Raw genomic sequence first — 23,100 nt, 5'->3', positions numbered from 1 at the left:
AATTATTGAAGTGAGTGAGCTTCGTTTCTCACATGCCTATAAAAATATAAAGGGAGATGGCACTTGTTTTCTGAAGATGAAGAGAATTCTTTTTTTACTTAGAAGGTTTTGAACCTTGGGAATTGTCTACCACATAGGGCTGTGGAACTTCAATACTTGAGTATGATTAATGTAGAAATTGATAATTTTCAGGTTATCATTCAAGTATTGGATAATGGGGATTGGGTGTGTAAAAAGCATTGTCGTGTTCGATCAGCCCATGATAGTGCTGAGTGACCAGATATAATGTGTTGAGTGACTTACATCTGTTCCTGCCTCCCTACTTCCTCCAGAAACTACCAGTGAACATTTATGAAATTCCATATTTGCTTTGGTTTTGCAAACTAAATACATCATCCATGTGGACTTTTTCAATTTGAAACAAAACTTTAACAGATGAAAAAGAAATTTAACTTGCAGCTCATGTCATGTAGTGGTTCCTTCTGGAATGGCTGCTTGCTTTCCAGGCCTCAGTTTTGATTCCCTGGTCACCGCTGGGAAGACAGTTTTGATAAGTTCCTGGCTGTTAAAATACAGGTGAACTATAGTGTGATCAGACAGCAAGGGATGCTGGGTACATTGGCCAAGTAAAATTCCAGTCACAAACATGGACAACAAACATAATGGGAGAAAGTGAGGACTGCAGATGCTGGAGATCAGAGCTTAAAAATGTGTTGCTGGAAAAGCGCAGCAGGTCAGGCAGCATCAAAGAAGGGCTTATGCCCGAAACGTCGATTATCCTTCTCATTTGATGCTGCCTGACCTGCTGCTCTTTTCCAGCAACACATTTTTAAACAAACACAATGCAAAAGCAACAGCCAGAGATACTTATAATGTTAACAAAACATAAAAGGCAACAGTTATCCTGGACAGAATATCCTGAACAACTAATCCAACAAACAAAGGAGGTCGCAGACAGAACGGCACCGGGTCCTGCTGCACAAAGAAACAAACAGCAGCGAGCCATCCAAATGATTAACGATGTTTCAAACTGTTAAATGAGTGTCACAAATTGGCCAGAACTGTAGAAAGTTTCAGGAAAATTTCCAAAAACATATTTTAAAAATGGGCCTAGATTAGTTTGGGAAACTTCGTTGACATGGACGAGTTGAGCCAAAGGGGCTGTTTCTGTGTTCTTCAACTTGATAATTTGCTGTGTCAATAACTCTATCATTCTTTTGATTCTTGTCATCTTTTGTTCTTAAACATAGATTCTTGCTCAGTTTTGCTGCAGCATTTTTGATTGAAGACTCTGTGCCAAGCAGACCTGTGATCAGGACACACTTCCTCAACCTCAAGTACAATATAACACAGAAATTTGAAAAGGCTGCATGTACAGTGTACTTTATCATGCTATCAACAAAATGACATCATATTTGTAAGTCAGGGGTTCTTTTCACTAAAGTGGACAGTGATGAGAAAGAACATTAAACCAGAAATAAATGATTTTTTTAACTCCACCAACAAATATTTTCATGGTCATGTGAGAAACAAAGCTCACACACTTCAGTAATTGCAGTCCAAGACAAAATCTGAATCAGTAGTGTCCTTTATTTTACTCTTGCAAGAGGGTGTGATGTCCAGTGTCTACAAGGCAAGGGACATACACACCCCAAATTCAATTAATACACAACATTTATATAATTTGGTTTCTTTTTTTTTCATTGCTCTTCCCCTGTTGACATCTTCCACTTCCCTAAGACCGGCCCCCATTACTCCTGTTTATCTCTTGCCTTATCCGGCATTGTCTGTGACAAAATGCTTATATCTGGCCTCACAAGGTCGTTTGACCTCATCCCGCTGTAGGTCATTGTTAGGCATATTCTTTCTTCATCATTATCTACTCCCTCCATCTGTACTTTCCCCTACCATACTGATCCTTATGACCCTTTTCATTGGGGTTTGTTCCTGTGTTTCTGTAAAAGTGGGAAACAGATGTTTATACCTACTGTTTGAATAGGCGTATCTAGCATAACTTCCTCCTCACACAGCATCTTATCTATTCGCCTGTAATATCTACCATTGTTTTGCAGTCCCGTTTCACTCTTGCATACAATTTTAGCTAATACAAAAACAATTATGTATTTCCTCCACATAGTTTCCATTCTTGTTGACTCAGCTCTTGGCTAAAACAATTACACACTGGTGTGAGTTCATTTATTTTGTATAAGTAATTAGAATTGCAGAAGTAACACTATTTTTCCTACAACCCACAGTGAGAAACTTTATCTGTGGATGCCCTGATCAATACAATGAGTTGCACATCACATCCAATACAGATAGTCCAATCAGTCTTCACTGCAGTCTCACACCACATAAATGTTGGAAAGGCTGAAGTCCTGTTTACTGTTTTAAAAGCATCATATTGTTTCCTTTATTTCAATTTTATGACATAATCCCTACCTTAATATGACAATATTTACATATTAACAATAACTAATGATTTATATATTACTAACTATAAATAACAATATTCATAGACCTGTGCAAATCCAGTCCACTTTGTCAGTTACTTTACCATGTAAGGACATTGCTGCAGCATGATGAGATTTCCAACGAAGTGAAATTGACAGGTTTATCACAGTTGCAGACATTAACCTAAAAATGATGGAAACACTCATTGGGCCAGGTAGCACGAAAATGGCACTTGCTCATTATCTGAGTTAAAACTGAAGAGAGCCAAATATCACAGCAGCAACTGGTTTGCCACCTCCCAATCCCTCCTACCAAAGGTAATTCAGAGTCTCCCTGCTGAAAACCATAACAATCAAGAATCCTCATTGCTATGAAGAAGGTGAGAATTGGGAAGTTTGATGTTGGAAATGTTCACAGATGTTCATTCTTTTACTTGCTCAAAGGAAAGATGAGTTGCCTTCTGGGCCATCCCTAGTTGCCCTTGAGAAGTTGGTGAGCTCTCTTCTTGAACCACTACAGTCCATGTGCTGTAGGTAGACTCACAACGCTCTGAGGGATGGAATTCTTGGGTTTCCACTCAGCAACAGTGACAAGTTTCCAAGTCAGGTTGGTGAGCGATTTGGAGCTAATTTTCAGGTGGTGGTGTTCCCATGTATCTGCTGCTTTGTCGTTCTAGACGGAAGCAATCGTGGGTTTGCAAGGTGCTGTCCAAGGCTGTTTGGTGAATTTCTGCAGTTCCATTTGTCAATAGTACACACTGCTGTTACTGAACATTGGTTGTGAAGGCAGCAGGGTATTTGTTGATGTAGGACAGTCAGATGGCCTGCTTTGTTTTGGATAGTGTCAAGCTACTGGGGTATTGTTGGAGCTGCACCCACACAGGCAAGTGAGGTGGATCCATCACACTCCTGGCTTGTGCCTTGCAGATAAGTGACAAGTTTTTAGAAATTGGGAGGTGCATGACTTCACAGTATTCTGAGCCACTGACCTGATCTGAAAACCACTGCATTTATATGGTGAGGCCTGTTGCACTTCAGGTTAATAGTAATCCCTGCGCTGTTTTCAGCAGGGAATTCAATGAAGGCATTGTATGTCAATGGACAGTGACTGGACTGACTCTCATTGGAGAAGGTCATGACTCGGTATTTGTATGGCACAAATTTGAATTCACACTTGTCAGCTTTAGCTTCGATGTGGGATATAGGTGAATTAATGTTATTTCTACAATTATAAGTTCTGATACAGAGTGAATGAATTCACATTAGTTTGTGATTGTTTCGGCTGAGAGCTGAATTAATAAGAATGAGGAAATATATAATCAGCTAAAAACTGTATGTTAGCATGAGACGTGATTACAGAACAATGGTAGATGTATGGGCGAACAGATAAGACAGTAGGAAAAACATCTGTTTTCCCACTTGTACGGGGACACAGGAACAAACCCTAATTACAAAGATTATGAAGGTCAAAGTGGCCTGCAGAGAGAAATAAATGCTGATAAAGAAAGGATATGCCTAACAATGACCTGCAGTGGAATGATGTCAAACAACCTTATGGGAGCCAGAGATAGGCATTTGTCATGGAAAACAGGCCAGATAAACAGAAGTTGTGGGATCAGTCTTAGGGAAATGAGTGACGTAAGCTCAAATAGTACAAATTCTGAAAGTTTATTAAATATGATGTGTATTTTGTCTAATGCCGTATTAGGCATTGGACATTGCACCCACTTGCAAGTGTAACCAATAAAGGACACTACTGATTCAGATTTTTGTCTCGGACTGCAATTGTTTAGTGAGTGAGCTTTGTTTCTCACATTCGATATTGGTCAAAGTCTTGCTGCATTTGTACATGTGAATTTTCAGAATATGCGGAGTCATGAAGAGTGTTGGAGATTGCACAGTCATCGAACATACCAACTTCTGACCTAATTACTGAGGGAAGGTCACTATGAAGCAACTGAAGACGTTCATGTTCATCTTCCCTGTGCCAGGTGAACAGTGGAAAGTTTGACTCCCTCCACGCCCACTTGCCATGGACTCCAGATTTGCTCGGGTTCCTTGATACCACACTCGATGAAACGTCATGATTTGGACACTGATGAAGGAGCGGCGCTCCAAAAGCTAGTGTTTCCAATTAAACCTGTTGGACTATAACCTGGTGTTGTGAAATTTTTAATTTTCATTAATGAAATGTGGCTGAAATGCCAAGGGCTTCCACACTCACCTCACCACGCTAGAATAAGACAAACTTCTGGTAATTTACAGAGTCTGGCATCTGTTGCAATTTCCCTTCCAATCCCTCACCACCCAGCCCCCATGAGTTCCTCAATTGCACTCGGGAGAAATGATTAGCTGGACCCCTGAGCTTCTATTTGTTTCTTCTCTCCCCCTCCTTCTTTCCCCTAGCCCTACACTGCTTCTTGTCGATCTTTCAGTTCCTAGTTCCGATACAGGGTTTATTCCTGGAATCTTAACCTGGTTTCTCTCTCCATCTGTGACTGAGACCGACCCCCATCAGTTTACAGCTGGCAGGAGGCAGGGGGACGATGAAATTATGAGATGGATCTGTCAGTGCCCTTTAATCCCGCAGATTGTCAGCGGGGCGGAGTTTTTCACGTCGTCATTCCCCCCCAGATTGAAGATGGGAAAGATCTTCTCAGTGAAAGTGTGGGTGAAAGTGTGGAGATGGGACATGGTGTCCGCATTGTAAAATGACACCTGTCCACCCTCACAGTCCAGGAAAACTATGATTTTCCAGGGATTCACACTTGGGGAGAGGGGGGTCTCCCAGGGGGAGGTGGCGGCAAAATAACCTCTTCAGTGAATCAGCCACACAATGTCTCCCTGATGTGAATCCCTCTGATCCCAGGACTCATTCCAGGGATCAAATCTCTCCGGGGAGTCAGGGGGCGGCTGCTCTGTGTCTCCGAGTCTCACACTGGTCCGGTCCTCAGACAGGATGAGCCGGGAATATGCTGTGTTCGCATCCAGAGTCAGAGAGGCTGGAGCTGGGTGAGAGATCAAATAACACCGTCAGAGAGAGGGGCCAGAGACAGTGAGGGGAGCAGGGAGTGAGGGGTTAGCGATGAAGGGAGCGGGATGAGGTAAGTTAAGGTGAATCTGAAAAGGGGGAGTTTGAAGGAGGGGATAGTCAGGGATAGGGAGTGAGTGAGGGAGAGTGCAGTGTGTGATGAGAGTGGAGGGATGAGGAAGGATGGGTAAGGCGGATGGATGGGAAGGGAGGAAAGGTGAGAGAGAGAGAGAAAGGAAATGAGATTGAAAGGTGGTATGAGAGAGAGGGGTGTGGAGAATGAAGGCGAGCCCAGAGTGGGGAGGGGAATGGGAGGGTTGAGCCCAAATAATTCAGTTCCCTCACCTTCCCAGAGCGCAATTCGACCGCCCCCACCCAGCTCCTCACTCTCCCCGCTCCCGCCGCTGCTGCTGCAAAATCAGTCTGCCTCCCGGTTGGAATACAGACACACTCTAACCTCACACCTTTCAGGCATTGTCTGAGCTGAGATGCTGCTTTATTTTAATAATAAAACCGAAAGTTATCTCGGGACTGTGACTTGAATTAAGTTCTGGGATTTACGTATTAATCAATCGAAACCTGCCACCTATTTTAAGTGATGATAGATTTAACAGCAATCTAGGTTTGTTCAATACATCGCAACATTTGTGTGATATTTACATCTTTTCCAAAAAAATTGTGTCCGTGATCCTGCCCCACTAGCTCCCTGACAAGGAGCAGCGAAAGCTTGTCCTTCCAGATAAACCTGTTGGACTATACCCTGGTGTTGTGTGATTTTACCTTGATAAAGCTTAGTGAAAGACGATATTTAAATATGAGTCTTACAGACCGGATCCCCAGAAAGACTGCCTCTGCATCTGTCATCTCATTTTCTCGATATCTAATACTTTGTGTTTGAGGGTGAGCGGGTGCAGTCATTCACACAACCCAGCTCAGTGATCTGGAACTTACACCGGGTTGCACCAGAGGGTTTGTCGTGGGCAGTGAGTTCAGCAAAATTCAGGGAAAATTCGCTCCCCGCCCATCTTCACCCCCGCCCCCTCTCTGTCTCTCTCTCTCTCTGCCCCTCCTGGGTCTTCACCCTCCCGACTCCCTCTCCCTGTTCGAGTTGCGTTTTTTTCTTCAATATGTGAATGTTTCGTTTCGTCTCTGTCAGAATATCGGGAGAATAAAGTGGAAAGTAATAATTGTTTGCAGTGAAATTCATCGGGAAATCGATGACCTGAACGTGTTTACCTGCGGAGGAACAGTGAGACTGGGAACAGTTTGAATCAGGAAGTGCTGAGATTGATCATGGCTTCCAGACAGCAGCTCCTGAGACTGACCGAGGAGGCAGTTTGTCCCATTTGTCTGGATTTCTTCACCGATCCGGTTATACTGGAATGTGGACACAACTTCTGCCGCTCCTGTATCACCCAGAATTGGGAAAAGAAGGAGATAAACTCCTGCCCGGAATGTAGAGAGGTGTTTCCAGACAGAAACCTCAGGGTAAATCGGGCCATAGCGAATCTGGCCGAGGAGGCTCGAAAATTAAAGCTGGATCCGAAAGAGAAGGAAAGTAAACCTCACTGTGAGAAACATCAGGAAGATCTGAAGCTGTTTTGTGAAACTGACAGGAAATTGATCTGTCTGATTTGTAGAGATTCGCGGGAACACAGAGAGCACCGCTTCCTGCCGATCAATGAGGCTGTTGAAATCTACAAGGTAAAAGAGAGAATATGTCACGAACTGCGCGTTTCACACATTCCTGATCCAACACCTGAACTAACGGATCTAACTCTGTAATTTCTCTCCAAATCCTAGAAAAAGATAAAATCTTCCTTGGACTCTCTTCCAGGGAAAAAATCGGCGGTTCAACAAGCGGAACTGACCCAGAAACGGAAGATTTCCGAAGTGAGGGTGAGCTCTCCCTGTGCTGATTCTCTGGGATCTCGGTTAGTTTTGTTCCCTTTATCGCGGGACATTAATGAGGTTTCACATTTCATTTGGTAGGAGCAGGCGAGCAGTCTGCAGACCCACATCACATCCGAGTTCACCAGATTCTCACTGAGAAAGAGCAGCGTTTACTCAGAGATCTCAGGGAAGAAGAGGAGAGGATTGTAGAACCAATGGAGAAAACCCTTCGAGAGATTCAGGAGAATTTAAATTCTATTGAGGAGGAACTCTCAAAGTTGCAGAAACAGATGGAGCAAAAAGACGAGCTCATATTTTTGACGGTGAGGGAATATATTCCAGGTTAGGTAATGGAAATTTCACCCAGTTACAAAAAAAAACTCATGGTACTTGTTAATTAATAAAGCAATTGCTAAAAAATATAGTATTCAAGTCAATCTATGACTGGATTATTGCGACACTGTCACTGAATTAATCGCTTCTACACTCTGATGCGTTTCGGGAATACCGGATTATTTTACCCTCTCCTCAGTCTTCCTTCCAAAATATATCACTTTACACTTCCGCGTTGTGCCTGTTCATTTCAACAGCCTGTCTGTCTCCTCCTGAAATCTGTTACTGCCATCCTCAATGTTTGGGATTCATTTCTTTCAGGAGGAAGCTTGTCAGAAGAGAAGGTAGGACATGCTCTTTACTGAAACTCTGCACAGTTTGCTCAATAACTCAGGGACGGGTTATTATGGGGTTATTTCCTTGTTATTGTCGCAGCTCTAAAAGGTCATTTATTGGGTGACAGTAACTCCAGTTATGGTTCATAAACAAGTGTTTTTTTTCTGATAACAAGATTGTTACAGGGTTAAAACAGTATTAGCTTTGATAAAACTGTTCCATGATATTGCGAACAATGACAGGGTGCCTGGATATAGCACAACCTGGTTCTCAGGCTGGAAGTGATCACTGCCCTGATTTGTGTTGTTTGTGTGACTGTGCCCTTCCTCCTGACCCTGAGAGAGAGACAGGGCCCACGTTTCCAGAGAATGGCCATCCCTGTTCCTGCATGGCTCCTGACCAAACCGAGGCAGTCAGAGTTTAAAGGGAGAATTATTTTGTTTCACTTTTTACAACACTAATTGCACCTAGACTTTATAAAGGGTACAATAATTCCAAAATCAGAAACTAAATCCTAATTAATGTAATGTAATGTTCTGAGGTACTTTACAGGTGTGTTGGAAATTATAGAAAAGTCACACTGAACTATTAATCCAGGTCATTGGTGCAGGTTTTAGTGCAACTTAAAGGAGGAAAGAGGAACAGAGAAATAGAAAGGTTCAGGGAGGGAATTCCAGAGCTGAGGCATTCGGCAACTGAAAGTCCAACCTCCAATGGGGGTTGGGGGGGAGAGGCTAAAATCAGAGATGGTCAAGAGGTCAGAAATAGAGCAGCAAAATTCTCGGAGGGTTGTGGCACCCATGTATGACACATGGTGCAATGTGATGTATCAGTAACTGATCTGTTAGTGGGATATGGACATTTCTCTGGATCTGGGGGGTTTCCAATCCTTGCCCTTGTATTATTGAATTCAGTTTGGATCAATTTACAAAAATAAGATGAACATTTTTTCGCCCATTGACTGAAATGTGAACAATACTGAAATAATTTATGATTTGAGTTTAATAATTTATAACGTAATCTGTTCAATATTCATAGGGTTAGTGACAACAAGAACAAACTCTCAGCTGCAGATCCCTCTCTGTCTATTGGAAAGTTCTCTGGCCCTTTACAGTACACAGTCTGGAGAGAAATGATACACACCATTCACCCAGGTAAACACATGTATTCATTTTCTTGATGATAAATCCAGTTATGCAGGGACTCTCAGGTACCAGTTTAAACCTTCACATCAGGTGTTGTTAATTCTGGGACACAGAACAATATTTTGAGGAACTTTCTTCAGCGTATTTGCAAAGATTTGTAGCTCAGGTTATGAACAGATTGTTAATTTCCTTGCTGAGTTGGTAAGTTAGTTCACAGATGTTTCATCCCTATTCTCAGTAACATCATCAGGGTGCCTTAGATGAAGTGTTGGTGTTCTGTCCCACTCTGCTAGGGTTGATGGTACCATTTCCAGTTTTGTTGTTGGTTTTGTATCTTAGTGATTGGTAAATGGGGTCCAACTCTTCCTATTTGTTAATGGAGTTCAGGGATTAGTGTGAGGCTTCCAGGAATTCCTCTGACATATCTCTGTTTGGCTTGTCCTAGAATGGATATATTGTCTCAGTCGAATTGGTGTCTGTCATTGTCAATGTGAAGTGACATAAGTGCTAAGTGATCATGTCACTTGCTGGCTAGTTTGTGGTTTTGAACCCTAGTGGCTAATTTCCTTCCTGTTTGCCCAATGAAGATTTATACCCAAAACATTGCCTTCTCCACCTCCTGATGCTGCCTGGCTTGCTGTGTTGTTCCAGCCCCTTATTTGTTTACTCATGTAGTGTTTTTGGCAGTCTTCACATGGTATTTTGTGTATAACATTGATCCTGTTGGTTGTGTGTAGAGTATATACTTAGAATCATAGAGTCATCGAGATGTACAGCACAGAAACAGATCCTTCAGTCCAACTCATCCATGCTGACCAGATACCTTCATCTAATAGAGTCCAATTTGGCAAAACTTGGCCCATATCCATCTAAACCCTTCCAATTCATAAACACATCCAGATGCCTTTAAAATGTTGTGAATTTACCATCCTCCACCACTTCCTCTGGCAGCTCATTCCATACACACACCATCCTCTGTATGAAAAAGTTATCCCTGAGGTCTCTTTTATATTTTCCCCATTCACCCAAAATCTATGCCCTCTAGTTCTGGATGCCCTCACCCCAAGGGAAAATAACCCTGTCTGTTTATCCTATCATATCCCTTGTGATTTTATAAACTCTATAAGGTCACCCCCCAGCCTTTGATGCTCAAGGGAAAATAGCCCCAACCTATTGAACCTCTCCCCATGGCTCAAATCCTGCAACATCCTTGTAAATCCTTTCTGAACCCTTTCAAGTTTCACAATATTCTTCTGATAGAAGGGAGACCAGAATTGCACACAATGTTCCAAAAGTGGCCGAACCAATGTCCTGTACAGCCACAACATGGCGTCCCAGCACCAATACGCAATGCTCTGTCCAATAAAGAAAAGCATACCAAATGCCTTCTTGACTATTCTATTAACCTGCAACTCCACTTTCAATGAACTATGAACTTGCATTCCAAGGTCTCTTTGCTCAGCAGCACTCCGCAGGACCTTACCATTAAGTGTACAAGTCCTGCTAAGATTTGCCTTTCCAAAAAGCAGCACTTCTAATTTATCTAAATTAAACTCCATCTGCCACTCTTTGATCCATTGGCTCATCTGATCAAATCCAGTTGTACTCTGACATAACCTTCTTCACTGTCCACTACACTTTCAATTTTGGTGTCATCTGCAAACTTAATAACTATATCTCTTATGTTCACATCCAAATCATTTATTTGTGTGCTGAAAAGCAGTGGACCCAGCACCAATCCTTGTGGCACACCACTGGTCAAAGGCCTCCAGTCTGAAAAGCAACCCTCCACCACCTTCTGTCTTCTACATTTGAGCCAGTTCTTTATCCAAATGGCTAGTTCTCCCTGTATTCCATGAGATCTAACCTTGCTAACCAGTCTACTATGAGGAATCTTGTTGAAGGACTTACTGACATCTGTGTAGATCAGGTCCATTGCTGATCCCTCATCAATACGTGCTGTTACTTCTTTAGACAACTCAATCTAGTTCATGAGACATGATTTGCCATGCTTAAAGGCATTTTGACCATCCCTAATCAGTCCTTGCCTTTCCAAATGCAAGTAAACCCTTTCCCTCAGGATTCCCTTTGACAACTTGCCCACCACTGATATCAGGATCACTGGTCTATAGTTCCCTGGCTTTCCCTTCCCATCTCCACTCTTCCAGCACCTGACCTGTGACTATCAATGATATAAATATCTCAGTCAGGGGTGCAGCAATCACTTCCCTAGTTTCCCACAAATGTCTAGGGTACATGTCTACAATGTCCACCTTTTTTCTCAACGGAGGATTCCCCAGCAATGTTGTTGACAGGGCCCTGAATTGCACCAGCCCATCTCCCACACTTCCGCACGTATCCCTCTCTTTCCCACCCTGCAACAGCAATAGGGTTCCCCTTAGTCTTACAGAGAACATAGAACATTACAGCGCAGTCCAGGCCTTTTGGCCCTTGATGTTGCGCCATCCTATGAAAACCAATCTGAAGCCTGTCTATTCTGCACTATACCATTTTCATTCATATGTTTATCCAATGACCAGTTAAATGCCCTGAAAGTTGGCAAGTCTACTACTGTTGCAGGCAGTGCATTCCACACCCCTAATACTCCCTGAGTAAAGAAACTACCTCTCTCATCTGTTCTATATCTCCCACGCCTCAATTTAAAGCTATGTTACCTCATGTTAGCCATCACCATCTGAGGAAAAAGGCTCTCACTCTCCACCATATCTAACCATCTGATTATCTTATATGTCACAATTAAGTCACATCTCAATATTCTTCTCATGAAAACAGCCTCAAGTCCCTCAGCCTTTCCTCATAAGACCTTCCCGCAACACCAGGCAACATCCGAGTAAATCTCCTCTCCACCCTTTCCAAAGCTTCCACATCCTGCCTATAATGCAATGACCAGAACTGTATGCAATACTCCAAGCACAGCTGCACACAACCTTGTGGCTCTGAAACTTAATCTCTCAAGCTAACACACCGAATGCCTTCTTAGCAACCCTATCAGTCTGGTTGGCAACTTTCAGGGATCTGTGTACATGAACACTGAGATCTCTCTGTTCATCTACACCATCAAGAATCTTACCATTAATTTTATTCCTGTACCTTTTATTCCAATAATTTTTATTCCTGTTGCTGCTTCCAAAGTGAATCACCTCACAGTTTTCTGCATTAAACTCCATTTGCCAGCTCTCAGTCAAGCTCTGCAGCTTATCTATGACCCTCTGTAACCTGCAACATCCTTCAGCACTATCCACAACTCCACTGACTTTAGTGTCATCCGCAAATTTACTAACCAATCCATCTACGCCCTCATCTAGGTCATTTATAAAAATGACAAACAGCAGTGGCCCCAAAACAGATCCTTGTGGTACACCAGCAGCAACTGAACTCCAGAATGAACATGTCCCCTCAACCAGCTAGCCAATTTCTGATCTAAACCGCTAAATCACCCTCAATCCCATGCCTCCGTATTTTATGCAATAGCCTACCATGGGGAACTTTATCAAATGCTTAACTGAAATCCACATGCACCACATCAACTGCTTTACATTGATCCAACTGTTTGGTTAATTTCTCAAAGAATTCAGTAAGGTTTGTGAGGCACGACCCACCCTTCACAAAAATGTGTTGACTATTCCCAATCAATTTATTCCTCTCTAAATGATTATAAATCCTATCTCTTATAACTTTTTTTCCAACACGTTACCCACAACAGAAGCATGGCTATCACACTTACCTACCATCCCACCAGCATTCCCATCCAGAAAATCATTTACTGTCATTTCAACTAACTCCAGCGAGGTGCCACCACCAAATACTACACACCACCTATCCCTTGTCAGCCTCTCGCAGGAACTATTCCCTTTGGGACACCCCGGTTACTTCCAACACCCCTCACAGCCTCACCGCACCTTCCCCTGCAACCACCAAAGGTGTAACATCTGTCTGTTTACTTCCTCCCTCCTCAGTATCCCAGGACCCAAACACATCTTCCACCTGCCTGCACATCTCACAATCTAGCCTACTGCATTTGCTGCTCACAATGTGGCCTCCTCTCTATTGGGCATATAAAGGGTCGACTGCTTGGTCACTTTACAGAATGCTTGCTTTCTGTTTGCCAAAAAAGACTTTGAACTTCCAGTTGCCTTTTAACACGCCACCGTGTAATCTGGCCAACACCTCTGTCTCAGGCTTGCTGCAGTGTTCCAGTGAAGCTCAGTGCAAGCTGGAAGAACAACACTCCATTTTTCGGAAGGGTATCCTGAAGCTTCCAGACTCAATATTGAATTCAATAACTTTGGGTTCTGACCTCTCCCATGTTGTTACCACAACACACACAACCAGGCCTTGTTAGCACAGAGTTTGCTATTAGGCACCACCCATTGTAACCCACTAACAGTCTCCATTAACAGTTATTCAACCTTCCAGCCAAATCATTATCCACTCCTTTGTCTGCCTAACTGCTCTTCTCTCTCTTTGGGCTCTATCCCCACTTATTATTTACTCCTTTCCCATTCCCCGACTCTATCTTCTGAATATAAACCAACATTTTCCTAGCTACCATGACTTCTGAGGAAGGGTCACTCAATCCTATACATTAACTCTGATTTTTGTCCACAGATGCTGCCAGACCTGCTGAATTTGATAAATATCCATAGATTTAACATTGTCAAACATTTATAAATATCTGTAAGGGGAGTGTGAAAAGGGGAGTGTTAGTGAGACTGATAGAATCACTGAATCCCTCCAGTGCGGAAGCAGACAATTGAGTCCATCGAGTCCACACTGACCCTCTGAAGAGCATCCCACCTGGACCCAATCCCCACTATATCCTTGGAACTCAATATTTGCCATGGCTGATCCAACAAGTCTACTCATCCATGGGCACAATAGACAGAAGATGCACATCTTTGGACTGTGGGAGGAAATCCTACAGACATGGGAGAATGTGCAAACTCCACACAATCACGTGTGGCTAGAATTGAACCCAGATGCCTGGTGCTGTGAGGCTGCAATGCTAACCATTGAGCCACTGTTTCAATATTTTCAGTAATCTCATTGATCAAGCAGTGAACCCAGTTGCTGCTCCATTTGTTTGATCAGAGGCCCAATTCAACATGAGGGTTCTGATTCAGTGCAGTGTTTCATGGTCTGTTTTCCAAGAGTTCGGAATGTGAGAAGGTGCTGGGTGGTCCTGCAGGAGGAAACAGGTATCTGGAAAACTGCCTTCACTTCCAGATGAGGGAAGTGTATGATTTGTGATGTTGGGAATATGGGACCAAATGGAAAATAAAGGAGCAATGAATTGCCATGTGAATAATTAACGCAAATCCTGATAACAAGGAATTCATGACAGAGGAGAGTATGATAAATCAAATTGTGTTCAAATATCGCCCATGTGCCTACGGCATAACCCAAAGAGTTTCTGAACCACTGGTATATTTTTGATAAATATTCCCTGTTGTAATGTCGGAAATGAGAGAATCAATCTGTGAACAGTGAGGTCACAGAAACAACATTGTGATGATGAAAAAATCATCAGTTTGAATGGTATTTTTTTGTCGTGGAAAAGTTCAGTGACACAGAGGGTAATTACACATTTCATTGTTTCTAATAACAATGCAGGAGATTAAAAACGGGTCATGAAATTAGCCCATATCATGACAGAGGCTAGAGTGTCCATGTGGGTAAAACATGGAAGAAATTGTTCAAACCCTAACATTATTGGTTTCAGCTCTGAGATCTGAAGGCTGCAGTGGGAAATGAGTAATGTTCATCCAGCTCGAGGATCAGCACAAACTGGAAGAACAGCGTCTCATTTTCCACTCCACTGAGGCCACATAGGGAGAACTTTATAAAAATTGGGAATGACATTGTTGGGAGTGTGCTGTAGAGTATAATCAGAGATAGATTAAATGCTGATGTGTCGCAAATCTCAGAAAAGTGCTAAAACAAATGGTCATAATATCAGGGGAATTGAACTTCCCCTGTATGCACTGGGACAGGCAGATTGTGAAGGGCTCGGACAGGACAGAATTCTTAAAGTGTCTCCATGTGATCTATTTAAGGCAGTGTGCAGAAAATCCAATAGGAGACAGGGCAGGGCTGGAACAGCTGAGATTCGCCAAGATGTTGCCTGGGCTGGAGCGTTTCACCTCTGAAGACAGACTCGATCGGCTGGGGATGTTTTCATTGAAGCAGAGAAGGCTGAGGGGAGAAGCTGATGAAAGTTATGAGGGTGACAGACTGGGTAGACTTTTCCCCTTAATGATTTGGGCAATAACAGGTACATAGATTTAAGAGAAGGAGCAAGGGTTTTCGAGGGGAATTAAGGATGATATTTTTACCCTGGATGGCTATCAGTCTCAGGAACTCACTGCCTGAAAGGAGACAGAAATCTTTGCAACATTTAGGAAGTTATTCAGATGGAATGATAGCATCACACAAGATGGAAACAGATGCCTCCATCCAATCAGTCTGCACTGATCAGCTATCCCAAACCGACCTCGTTCAATATGCCAGCATTTGGCTCATATCCCTCTAAATCCTTCCGATTCATGTACCCATACAGATGCCCTTTAAATGTTGTCATTAATCCCACCTCCACCACTTCTTCTGGCAGCTTATTCCATACACGGATCACCCTCTGCGTGAAAAAGTTAATTCCCAAGTTCTTTTTAAACCTTTCCCATCTCACAGTAAACCTATGCCCTCTACTTTTGGAGTCATCTACCCTGGGGAAAATACATTGGCTATTCACCCTTTCCATCCCCCTCATGGTTTGATAAACCTTGATAAGGTCACCCCTCAACATCCGACATTCCAGGGAAAGATGTCCCAGCCTATTCAGCCATATCCTAAAACTCAAACCCTCCAGACCCAGCAACACCCCTGTAAGTCCCCTCCACACACTCTCGAATCTCACAACATACTTAGCCCATTGAATGGTGACCAGAACTACACTCCAATGTGCCTCACCAATGGCCTTCACAGTCACAACATTACACCCCAACATTTCAACACTCAGCACTCCAACAAATGAAGGTAAGTTTGCCATACTCCCTATTCACCACCCTGTCCACCTGCAACTCCAACCCAAGGAATCATGTACCTGCTCCCTCAGGTCTCCTGCTCAGTAACACTCCCCAGGGTCCCACCATCAACTGGCCTGATTTGCCTGACCATAATACAACACCTCACATTTATCTAAATTAAACTCCATCTCAGCCCACTACACGATATTTTCATGTCATCAGCCACTTTACTAACAAGCAAGAGGCTGGAAGAATACAGCAAGCCAGGCAGCATTAGGGGATGGAGTATTCGACGTTTCAGATGCAACCCTTCCTCAGGCCTCTATCTCCTGATGCTGCCTGGCTTACTGTGTTCATCCAGCCTCCTGCTTGTCCACCTTGGATTCCAGCATCTGAAATGTTTTGTCTCTAATATACTAACTATACTTCCTATGTTCACACCCAAATGATTTATACACATGACCAAAAGCAGTGGGACCCAACCTTGATCTGTGTGGCACACCACTAGTCACAGGCCTCCAGTCATACCATCACACTCTGACTCCTACCTTTAAGCCAATTTTGTACTGAATTGGCTACCTTCCCCTGGATCCCAAGAGATCTAACCTTACTAACCAGTCTACCATGCAGAACCTTGTTGAATGCTTTGCTGAAGTCCATCTCGACCACGTATACTACTGTCTTTATCCAGCTTCTTTATTACCTCTTCAAAAAAAACTCAATCAAAATGCAATTTCCCACTTATGAAGCCATGTTGACTATTCCTATTAAGTCCTTGCCTTTCTAATTGCATGTATATCCTGTCTCACCCACTCCAATAACTTACCTACCACTGGTGTAAAGCTCACTGGTCTATAGATCCCTCACTTTTCCTCACAGCCTTTCTCAAATAATGGCACCAAATTAGCCGACCTCCAGTTCTGGCACCTCACCTGTGGTTGTTGATGATACAAGTATGTCAGTAATCGGTGCAGCAATCTCTTCCCTAGTTTCTGGTAAACACCTGATCCTGTCCTGGGGATATAACTAGCTTTGTACAATTGAAGACCTCCACAGCACATCCTCTTCTGTAATATGAACTCTTTCCAAGACATCACTATTTATTTCCCTAAGTTCCCTAGTTGCTGGGAAATGGAATAGAGCTTGATAGACCCTTGATGACTAGCATTTCCACAATGGGCTGAAGGGCTGTATTAATCTATGGCTATGTCGGTCGATTAGTTCAGTCGGCTGGACAGCTGGTGTGTGATACAGATGATAGTAACAGTGCAGGTTCTCTCTCTCTCTCTCTACCAATTCTCTCTATAGCTAAAAGATATCATTTTTACTGTTAAGTTCATCTTATCTTGAGATAAAGGTTAACTTCCCATTAACCTTCTTAATTACTCACTGTTCCTGCATCCTAACATTTTCTGACTCACACACTCAAACACCCAGATCACTCTGTATCGTGCAATTCTGCAGGTCTTCTCTGTTTAAGTAACGCTCTTTGTTTTTAAAATTCTTCCTTGTGAAGACTCCCTTCCTCCTCACATTGCTCAGGCCTCACTCTATCCCCCTTTCTCTCACTTCACAAACTCCCATCCACCATCCCAAAGTTGTCCTATCTCCTCAACCTTGCTTCCAACCCCATCTCCTCTCCCTCTTCGCCCTCACTCCCTCCCTCCAGCAAAATAACTCCTTTCAACAATGCCCCAAATCTCTTACACTTCTCCTTCATTGACCTTTCTTCCTCACACTCCCCTCCCCACTCCACACCCCAACCTACTCCCCAGCTCCCTGCAAGCTCTAATGTCAATCACTCTCCCCCTCCCCCTCTCTTTCCTTACCCTTTACAGTCAACACAACACTCACCTGACCCACTTACTCATATCCACTTATCCTCCCTCTCCCCTCTCAATTGCACTTCCCCTCATTTTCTCGTCCAGCCGACTCTCCAATTACTCTCCCACATCATTCTAAATCCCTGACACTCACATCCCCCTGACTCTTCACTCCCCTGTTATGGACCAGGCCAAACTCCCTCAAAACATTTCAAGAAGGTAGCCCAGACCTAACATTTCTAATTGTTTTCAGTAGGTGTACAGTGGATATTCCAGGATGGATGCAGCTGGCCCAACCACTCAGTTTGAAACAAAGCAGTATTTATTTACACATGAACAAAAACCAAATTTAGAATAACATAAGTATTTAAAAACCGAAACAACTCTATTGCAACTTAATGATGCTGTTCCAAATATTTACAACATCCCCATGAACACCCCCTTGGCAAAAAAAGGAAAAATCAAACCCAGGTTCTCACAGGAGAGATATCAGAGAGAGAGAGAGAGAGAGAGAGGATCAGCATGGAGCTGTTTCTTTGACCAGCAGCCTCAAAAAAGCTGGCTGCTTGCTAAAACCAAACCAAAACCAAATTTGACCTGGGAGAATTGGTCACTCTCCTTTCAGTGTCGAAATGTTTTTTTTTAAATTTGATTACTTACAGTGTGGAAACAGGCCCTTCAGACCAACAAGTCCACACCAACCCTTTGAAGAGCAACCCACCCAGACCCATTCCCCTACACCTAACACTATGGACAATTTAGCATGGCCAATTCACCTAATCTGCACATCTTTGGACTGTGGGAGAAAACCAGCACACCCACTGGGAGAATGTGCAAACTCCACACAGACAGTTGTCTGAGATGGGAATTGAACCCAAGTCTCTGACGCTGTGAGGCAGCAGTGCTAACCACTGTGCCACCATGCCACCAAAGTTTTGTAAATCTTGAATGTGTTTTGCCTGAGGTAGCTTCTGTTAGCTATAATCAAATTGGCTCTAAAGCCCATTCAACCCAGACACATCAGAAGGTTTGTGTTTCTGACCCCTCTGGAAAAAGCCAAGGATAACCTAAACTTGTTTCAGGAGCATCATTGTCACTCCTCTCACTCACCCCGACTCTCTTGGCACTCCCCCATACATCTCCCGTTCACTCTCTCCTCCCCTCTTCCTGGATTCTCCTCCTCTGAGTCATTCTCCTCATTTTCATTCCCCTCGCTGCCAATTTCCCTCTTCTTTTCCCTTACACCCTGCCTCTCACCTCCTCCACACTCATGACCTGACAGCCTAGCTCTTTATTGATCTCATCACTCTCTCCTTGTCCCTATCCCTCACTGCATTCCCCTTCCATCTCTATACAGGCCCCACTCTCCTCCTCCTCCCTCTCCATCACTCTTCCATGGATCTCACTCACCATTCCCTACCTCTAACCAACACTCCCTCCTGATCTCCCACCCCACTCTCTCCTGCTCTCATGTGTCCCCTCTGCTCAATTCCCACTCCCATCTCTGACCACTCTCTCTATCCACATCCCCATGACTCCCACTCCCTCTTGTCTCTCCTGCTCACTCTCCATACACACTTCCCTCTCATTCACTCTCTCCTTTAGCTCAGCTTCCCATCCCAGTCAATCTCCCCCTGACCTCATTCTCCTCCTGGTTTATACCTGCTATCATCTGTCCCTTAATCTGACAGGCCACACCCTCACTGTATTCTCCACGCTCCATCCCACTCACATCCAAATTCCCAACATCCATCCATTCCTCTTGATTGTTCACCATTCAGTCCTCCCCCACCCTCCCTTCATTGTCCACCCTTCACAATTCCCTCTCCCCTCCACCTCACTCTCCAAACCTCACTGTCCTTGCCACTCCAGCTCTCCTTTATACTCTAGTTAGCCAGACTTTCCAATCTCCCTCCCCATCAATGCTGCCTCACTCCCTCCTGCTCTCCCCTTCCCCCTCAATCTCACAGCCCCCTCATGCTGACTTCTCACACCCTCCCAGCTCACTCTTCCATCTTCCTCACTATACTCTCAAGTACAGCTTCCCAATCTGGTAACTGTCCTCTCAACCTCGCTTTGCTCTATCTCTCTCTCTCTACCTCACATTGCCCCTCATTCCCATCTCACATTTGCCTTCTCCATCTCCTCTGTTCCTCCATAATCACTCTGCCATGATTTCACCCACACCTGACTCTCCCCTCCATTTTAATCTTACCTCCTCACACTCCACTCCCCTTCAGTCTTGCCTCCATTTATCTCCCCTCCATCTCATCCTCAAATTCACTCACCTCCTTCACATTCCACAGACTTCCTCAACTTCCGAGACCCAACTCTCTCCTTCCTTTAAAACCCCCATCCTACACTCCGTTCATGTTGACTCTCCTCTTCCCCACAAACTCCACCTCATTCTCCAGTGCATTCACCTCCAGAATTCTCACAAGTCCTTATTTTGTTCTCTCTCATTTCCACATCCAGATTAATACGTGGTACTCTTAACCCTCCCTTCTCCCTCATACAGAATATCCCCCTCATTCCCTGGCACTCACTCTCCTCTCCCACTCCCTCACCCTCCCATGGCCAAATGGAACCTGTATTTCTCCTCTCCATCTCATCCATCCCTTCCTCCTCACTCTCACCTCCCTCACTCACCGTATCTCCATCTCTCAACCCTCCCACTCACTCTCCCGGCCTCCAAACCTCAAATGTCCACTTATTTTGCAGACCTCCTGTCCTCACCCTCCCATTCTATGCTGTCATTCACTCTCCCAACCCCATCCCAAATTGTCCCTTCCCTCACAAAACCTCCACATCTTCTCCCACATCCTTACTCACACTCATTCCCACTTTCATTACTCCCCCCATCTCTTTACTCTTCCATCCCCTGCCCTGAGGTTAAAAACCTCCCCTCATTTCCTCCCATTCTTCATGATGATCCCCTCCTACTTCCCTAAACCCTCCCTTGCAAATGCAACCACACTATACCCTCCCACCGTCTCCCCACTCCCTTGTTGCCCATCACTCCTGCCTCCCATCACTATCCCCATTCCCACCCACTCACATTATCTCACTTTCCCCTTCCTTTTGCATTCATCCGCCTTCCACTTACTGTCCCCTCCTCCCCAATCTCCATTTCCCTCAGGCTCATGTTCCCTCCATCTTGTTATTGCCCCCTCCCCTGTTCTCCCTTGCCCATCACTTTCCCTTCTTCTCGTTCTCCCCTTCCTCTCACTCTTCCTTTCTCCTTCTATCACCCTCACTCTCCCCTCCTCAGTCATGTCTTCCTCCTGGACCTAGCCATCTCACATTCCAGTCCATTCCCCATCCCTCACTCTCAGTCTCTCCTCTTCCTCACCCCACCCTGTCCATACTGTTTACTCTCACGAACCCCCTCACTCTCCCCCACCTCTCCTGTACCCCACACTCTGCTCGTCACTCTCCCCTCCCTTTCCTGGCCCCCACCATCTGACACTTCCCTATGCTGTCCCATACCCCTTTGCTCTCGCTCTCCCTCCCCAATCCCTAGTGCTTCTTCTCCCTCTGCTTCTGCTACACTATCTGCCCCTCGCTCTCCCCTCACCTTCTGCTTCAGTTTACCCTCCCCAGCACACTCGAACCTATGCCACTACCATCACACTTCCCATCACCACAATTCCCACCTCTTTTCCCCACTTCTCCTGGCTCCCCAGATGATGCTGCACTCCCCAACTTGCTCTCTCCCTCCCACTCCCTCAATTTACCCCTTCCCATCACTCTCACCCAAACACTCAAACGTCCTATTGCTCACCTCTCTCTAAGCTCCCCCTCATTCTCCACACGTTTCTGTCTCATACCACCCCTTCACACTGCCCTCCTCTCTCTCTCCCACCTCTCCTCACTGTCCACCCTCTCTCCTACATCTCCTCGGTCTCGCCCTCCCTTTAACCTTCCAAGCCTTCCTGTTCTTCCTGTACACTTCCTCATTTCCCCACCCACTCTCCTCCAAATGATCCCTCTCACCTCACCCACTCCTCCCTCCCAGCCCTTTACTCATCCTTCCTCCTCATTCCTCCACTCTCATCACTCACTGCACTTTCCCTCACTCACTCCCTCTTCCATGACCATCGTCTCCTTCAAACTCCCCTTTTCCACACTCTCCTTATCTCCCCCTCCACTCCCATTCCCCCTCTATCTCTCCAACCCTCACTTGCTGCTCCTCCCACTCTCCCTCCCTCTCTCTGTCTGACGGTGTTATTTGATCTCTCTCCCAACTCCAGCCTCTCTGACTCTGGATCCGAACACAGCCCATCCCTGGCTCATCCTGTCTGAGGACCGAACCAGTGTGCGACTCGGAGGCAAACGGCAGCCGCTCCCTCACTCCCCAGAGAGATTTGATTCCTGGCTCTGTGTCCTGGGATCAGAGGGATTCACATCAGGGAGACATTACTGGGAGGTGGAGGTGGGGGAGAAGACTGAGTGGTTTCTGGGAGCTGTCCGAGAGTCTGTGATGAGGAAAGGGGGGATCGGACTGAACCCGGAGACCGGATTCTGGATTGTGTGGCTTGGACCCGGATGTGGTTATTTTGCCGCCACTTCACCTTCTGACACCCCACTGTCCCCGAATGTGAATCCCCGGAAGATCGGGGTTTTCCTGGACTATGAAGGTGGACAGGTGTCATTTTACAATGCGGACACCATGTCCCATCTCCACACTTTCACTGAGAGGATCTTTCCCATCTTCAATTCCGGAGGCAATGACGGTGGGAAAAACTCCGCCCCGTTGACAATCTGCGGGATTAAAGGGCACTGACAGATCCATCCCATAATTTCACCCCGTCCCCCTGCCTCCTACCAGCTGTAAACTGATGGGGGATCGGTCTCAGTCTGGGGGAAAGAAGGTGGGAAATTTGTAAATTTCTCCAAAAAAATGTATCCTTATACCTTGCACACCAACTTCATTTTGCATTATTTTAAAATTCACTGTTTCGAGTCAATGGAGTGTTAGTTACGGGGCAGTGAGATTAATCTCGGTGGTGGGAAATTTTAAGGATAATATTCAACACAGTG

At 44.7% G+C, this 23,100-nt stretch overlaps 1 pseudogene; it reads left to right on the top strand.

Annotated features, from left to right (window-relative positions):
• The window catches only part of LOC148140070 (E3 ubiquitin-protein ligase TRIM69-like), a 79,423-nt pseudogene extending 56,580 nt beyond the window's left edge, over positions 1–22,843 (top strand).
• Positions 22,844–23,100: the final 257 nt, after the last annotated feature.

Source organism: Chiloscyllium plagiosum, unplaced genomic scaffold, assembly GCF_037043375.1.
Source record: "Chiloscyllium plagiosum isolate Xiang-an unplaced genomic scaffold, Cpla_swu_hap1 HiC_scaffold_35, whole genome shotgun sequence".
NCBI lineage: Eukaryota > Metazoa > Chordata > Chondrichthyes > Orectolobiformes > Hemiscylliidae > Chiloscyllium > Chiloscyllium plagiosum.
Note: the sequence above shows the minus strand (reverse complement) of the source record. Positions and strands in the feature narration are given on the sequence as shown.